Genomic DNA, 6335 nt, shown 5'->3' with positions numbered 1-6335 from the left:
CACTGAGGATGTCACCTAGACAGGGGACGAAACGTTTGCAACAAAAATTTCCAGCTCGGCGAACAGAACCACAACAACTACTTCCTCTGGCAGCTCGTTCAATAGACACACCATCCTGTGTGTGAATAAGTTACTCTCAGGTCCTTTTCAAATCTTTCCTGTCTCTATTTGGACCCCCCACCATAGGAAAAGGACCTTGGCTATTCACCCTATCCATGTTGAAGAGAGTCTGGAATATATTGAGGCACTCCCCTGGTGGTCGTCTCTTGAAAGGCTACCATTGATGGAGAGACCCATTGATGAAGCAGATCAGCTGCTTCAGTTCTGTCTTTTACAGACTACTTGACAACAACAACTCCGCCACAAGCTTAATGAATGCACATTGAACTCCTGCAAGTTGTAATTCACTTGAACTGATTGCAAACACTCCAGCATAGCTAAATTTTGTCATGAAAAAGCTTTTAGGACCCAACCAGCCTGATCAGCAGTACTGCTGCTGAGCCACTGATGGCTGTGGACATTGAAATCCCCCACCCAGAGTACATTTTGTGCCCTTGCCATCCTTAATGTTTCCTCCAAGTGTTCTTCAACACGGAGGAATACTGATTTATTAGCGGAGGAAGGATGGTATGTGATAATAAGCAGGGGGTTTCCTTGCCCATGTTTAATCTGAAACCATGAAACTTCATGGGATCCAAAGTCAATGTTGAGGACGCCCAGGGCACCTCCCTGGTGACTGTATGCCACTAAGTCACCACTTCTGCTGGGTCTGTTCTGCTGGTAGTGACTGGGAAATTATCTGTAAGGTATAATTCCTTGAGTATGACCATGTTAGGATGTTGCTTGACGAAGCTGTGGGACAGCTCTCCCAACTTTGGCACTAGCCCCACATGATTGTAAGGCGAAATTTAAAGGGTCAAAAGGGCGTTTTCTGCTGTTTTCTTTCCCATTGCCTAGGTTGTTGCCAGGTGATCCATCCAGTTTCATTTCTTTAGAACTTATTGTTTACTAAGCCATTTAAAGGTAATTGAGAGTCAAACACATTGCTGTTGGTCTGGAGTCACATGTAGGACAGGAAGGTGAGGATGGCAGATTTCCTTCCCTGAAGGACATTAATGAACCAGATGGGTTTTCCAACAATCAATAGTGATTTCATGGTCATCAGTAGATTCTCATTTACATTTGTTTTATCTGCAGTGGTGGGATTTGAAACTAGGTCCTCAGAACATTTCCTGGTTCTGTGGATAATACCACTAGGCCATCACCATCTCCAATGAGACTGATACCTCAATTTTAGGAGTGCCTGGTGCTGGTCCTGGCATGCCCTCCTGCAGTCTCCATTGAAGGAGGATTGATGATAATTGTTGAGGGGGTGATTTGCCAGGCCATGAAGTTGTTGATTGTGGTGAAGCACAATTCTGCCAGTGTTGACGGCTCACTGACATGGAAGTCCAGTCTTGGGTTACCAGATCTGTTCAAAGTCTGTGTCACTTAGCACCATGATAGAGGCATGATACAATGGAGGGTATTTTAAATGTAAAATGTGGGATTTCATCTCCACAAGGAGGTCAGGAGATGATCGGTTTTACCAAAACCCAAAATGAGCATCAGTGATCAGGTTATTTAAAAGCATATGATCCTTGAAAGCAGTTTGCATTTAATGTTACTTTTCTGATGATCAAGAATGGACTAATGGGGCCATGGTTGCCTAACTTGACTGTCCTTTTTTTTAAAACTCATTCATGGGATGAGGGTAGTTAAGAGGCAATGCAGATCAGGTCAGGATGGCAGTTTCCTTCCGAGACATTAGTTGAGCTGAAAGGTCGTTTTTTTTTTCCATGCTGCATAATCCAATCGCTATAACCAGATGGACTTTTCCTGACAATTAACAATAATTTCATTGTCTTCATAAGACTCGTAATTCCAGATTTGTCTTGAATTCAAATTCCATATTCTGCTATGGTGGCATTTGAATCTGGGTTCCCAGAACATTACAGGGGTCTCTGGATTAATGGTCCAGCAAAAATACCATCAACCTCCCTCCTTGCCTCACTTTCTCCCTTTAATAGACTCTTTAAACCTTTTCTCTTCAACCAAGCCTTTGGCCAACTAACTTGCGATCTCCTTTTGACATTCGGTGTCATATTTTGCTATGTAATATAATTTATAACTACCGTTCGTTATTGTTGCTTCATTAGGATATGGTGAGAGCCATGTGACAAAGAGATCAGCTTGGGGTGAGGCAGAGAATTAAAACGACAGGACACCTGAAGTCATGGATCACAGTTGCGGATTAACTGAAGCATTCTGCAAAATAACCACAAAGTCTTTACACATCATCTTCTTTTTCAGAAGTCATTTTGGAAACAATTCCTGAATCAAGCAAATTACTAAAGATGTGTGAAATTGGCTCCTTAATGACACTAGGGTGAATATCATCAGGTGAGACAGGAAATAAAGGACAGGATCAGACAGTAAAAATGCTGAAAGTGATGGAGGAGGAGATGTTGATTTTAATATGAAGCACAAAGTTTGTCAAAGAGATCTACTGAGTGTGATGTGAAGTATTGCATGAGAAGACAAATATTTTATTTTTATTGTCTGTTAGAAATAGGATATTTGTTATTACCTTTGTGAATAGTCAAGCAATGGATCCCATTATCCAATATGTGATACACTGGAAACTAGTTAACTGTGCAAGATGCTATGTTTGGCTGAATATATTACACATTTAAGTATTCCAGCAATAAAAGGAATTCTATACAAATGTTTTGAGTTCTGGTTGGATCGCCTGTTGCTATAAAGGGCTGCATTGTTTGCAACTGTGGAGAAGGACCAACAAGTCATAGAGGTCTACAGCAGAAAAAAGGCCGTTTGGCCCATCAAATTTATGCCAGTTGAAAACAAGCATCAAACTATTTTAGTCCCATTTTATAACACATGGCTTCATAAGTGCACAACTAAATACGTCTTAAATGTTCTGCCTCTTTCACCCTTCGAAGCAGTGAGAAGAGCCATTTTATAAAGCATACCTAATGTGTGAAGCAGAAAGAAAATAATGTGTTCATAATTTAGTTGTGTAAGATTCTTGTGTAACCACAAGAATCGCATGCTTGATCTCAGATCAGTGGTGAATTAGACAAATTAAACAGGATTGTTACTTTTAACTTTGGTGTTCTTTTTCTCACTTGCAGCACAGAGATGTCAACTAGATCATTGTCACTGCTTGGATATAGTGAGTCCTTTAAAAGATTGCTCTGGCATCAAATTAGAGCAATATACAGTAAAACGACAGTTAAATCCTGAATATATTGTAAGGATTTGCCTATTTGATGAATTCTAGCTATGCTAAACTGACACTGTTTTTAAACTTTATTGCAAATGTAGAACTGTTAGATCTAACTTACATTTAAAACAAAAACTATTTAAAATGGGTCATACAATTTCAAGGCTTTAGATTACAAGTTTTCTACTCCTTATGAATGGAAGAGAGTAACTAGATCGATGATAGTACATTCCAGCATGAATAAAGTAAAGGCATTTGTTGCAGTAATGCTCTTCATTATTTGAAGAGGGAACATTTCCTCTATTTTATATGTAGAAAAACAATAAATCAGATTTATTACACACACAATTGTTATAATATAGGAAAATTTTATTCCAAAGTAAGAAATTTATCTCACATTCATAGATCAAACTAAACACCACAAGGTAGGCTTTTCAGTGCTGTGCAATCACTACCCACTGCTCCCAAAAGGACAATATATTTTATATTCATGATTTAACATGTATTGGCTTCCAGGAGAAGAAAAATATTTATAAGAAGGTCTCTGCCTTTTAATTATTACATAGTACATTAAATCGGACAACCTCTTGCACTATATTGTATAAAATTCAGAGAATTGTTAGAAAAGAGTCATTGTTAATAAATAGAAAACAAATCAAAAGAAGAAGCTTTATACAAATTGGTTATTTCATTTAAGTAGGAAAAACAAGAAAGCAAATTTGGGGAAATCACTGTTCCATTGATACCATATCATATATACTCTTCAGTGTACAATGTTGTTAAAAGAAAGAAAAGATGGAAATACTAGAGCACAATGCATTCTTAAAATCCAGCTTTGTTTTTTTCCCAGTCCTTATAATGCCTGCATTAACACATCTAAACATTTTAGTTAAGTGCCTTTCTTATTCTGTTCAGACACAATTGAGAATTACAGAAAACAGGTTCTGTCTCAGAGCTTCAACAACTTTGCTTGACCTTGCACAATGAAACATTGTAAAATTGATTTGGTCATAATAATAAATGGAAGTCTGCATTATCTGCATTCTAATTATAATTAATATAAGGGGTATAACTGCTGTATTATTTATGATTAGCTCTGCAGAGAGTGAAATGCAATAATAATCTGCTGTGTAATTTTATTGATATACTGATGTATGGCTTTAATGTGAAAATAAATGATACAATGTTGAGTAACAAAATCTCTCACATTCATAGCACATCATAATTGATGCCTTAAAAATATCTACTAGGTTATAAGTATCTAGTCACACAACTGCTGTGGGGAACATACTAAAATTGATCAGTTAAAAAGAGATATCTTGAAATAAATCTGGAATTATATAATACAAATGAACATTATAGCAGTAGCTATAGCATATGGTGGTTCAACCCAGTCCTAGGTTTCCTTACTTTTCAGATTATTATAGTGCAGGAAAAAAAAGCCTCCTGTCTGCTGTAGAGTTTGGATCTGTTCATTTTGTCCTGAATCACATGCAAGTGTAAAGAGGAGGAACTTACTAAAAGTTATTTACTCATCCAAGGTTACCATAATTCAGGACTCTACTTTCTTCCTTTGCCTTAATGTGTTGTCTGTTTGTTTTCAATTTCTGTTTAGTTGTCAGTTTATTTCGCTTTCAAATATTTTACATTCATTCCAATCATAAAGGAAGACTTTAGTTAAAGTGTAGTTTACTTGAATAATTGTTGCCCAAAATAACTTTGTTTCCATTACCAAATTCCAATAATGAAGACCAACTCTAAATAAAGAACAAAAATAAAGGCAAAATATGATGCTGAAGGAGGCTGGAAGTTTGAAACAAACATAGAAGGAGCTGGAGAAACTCAGCAGATCTGGCAGCATGCATATAGAGAGAAACAGATTTAATGTTTTGAGTTCAGTACGACACTTTTTCAGACATATGTTTCTATGGCAGAGAATTCTACAGGTTCACACTCGCTGAGTGAAGAAATTTCTCCTCATCTCAGTTCTAAATGGCCGACCCTTAGACTTCTGCCCCTGGTTCTGGATTCCCCAGTCATCAGGAACATAGTGACCTTGTCTGGTCCTGTCAGAAGTTGATAGGTTTCTCTGAGATTCCACCACCTCCATAAGACTATAAAATATAGGAGAAATTAGGCAATTCAGCCCATCAAATCTGCTCCACCATTCAAATATGGCTGATAAGTTTCTCAACCGCATTCTCCTGCTTTCTCCCTGTAACACTTGATACTCAAGAACCTATCTATCTATCTCAGTCTTAAATATACTCAATAACTTGGTCTCCACAGCCTTTTGTGGCAATGAATTCCACAGATTCAACAATCTCTGGTAGAAGGAGTCTCTCCTTATATCTGTTTTAAAAAGGTCTTCCCTTTACTCTCAGGCTATGCCCTCGGGTCCTAGTCTCTCCTACCAATGGCAACATCTTCCCAGCATCTACTCTTGTTCAGGTCATTCAGTATTCTGTATGTTTCAAATTATAGCCCCCCTCATCCTTCTGAACTCTATTGAGTATAATCTCAGAGTCCTCAAACATTCCTCATATGTTAAGCTTTTCATTCCTGGGACTATTTTCATAAACCTCCTCTAAACCTACTCCAGGGCCAGCACATCCTTCCTGAGATATGAGGCAAAACTCTACACAATACTCCAAATGTGGTCTGATCAAAGCCTTATCAAGCTGCAGAAGTAGATCCCTGTTTTTATATTTAAGTCCTCTCAAAATAAATGCCAACATTGCATTTGCCTTCCTAACTACTGACTCAACCTGCAAGTTTACCTTGAGAGAATCCTGAACTAGAACTCCCAAGTCTCTTTGTACTTCAGACTTCTGAACTTTCTCCCCCATTTAGAAAATAGTCTATGCCTTTATTTTCCTACCGAGCTTCATGACCTCACACTTTGTCACATTGTACTCCATCTGCCACTTCTTTGCCCATTCTCCTAACCTGTCAAATCCTTCTGTAGCCTCCCCACCTTGTCAATGCTACCTGTCCCTCTATCTATCTTTGTGTTGTCTGCAAACTTAGCCAGAATGCCCTCAATTCC

General features: G+C 38.1%; 1 protein-coding gene and 1 long non-coding RNA gene across 4 annotated transcripts in view; one reads left to right on the top strand and one right to left on the bottom strand.

Moving 5' to 3' along the window:
* LOC122549117 overlaps nt 1-2283 on the top strand; it is a 13777-nt gene extending 11494 nt beyond the window's left edge. For both annotated transcript variants that reach the window (XR_006311422.1, XR_006311421.1), the window contains one exon: nt 2199-2283. This is a non-coding gene — a long non-coding RNA (uncharacterized LOC122549117). The remainder of the gene's footprint in view (nt 1-2198) is intronic.
* Nucleotides 1-6335, bottom strand: part of zfpm2a (zinc finger protein, FOG family member 2a) — a 939997-nt gene that overhangs the window by 126961 nt on the left and 806701 nt on the right. The gene's annotated exons all lie outside the window — the stretch shown is intronic.

This window comes from Chiloscyllium plagiosum, chromosome 4 (assembly GCF_004010195.1).
Source record: "Chiloscyllium plagiosum isolate BGI_BamShark_2017 chromosome 4, ASM401019v2, whole genome shotgun sequence".
Lineage (NCBI taxonomy): Eukaryota > Metazoa > Chordata > Chondrichthyes > Orectolobiformes > Hemiscylliidae > Chiloscyllium > Chiloscyllium plagiosum.
The sequence above is the reverse complement of the archived record's forward strand: the minus strand, read 5'-3'. Positions and strand labels throughout refer to the sequence as shown.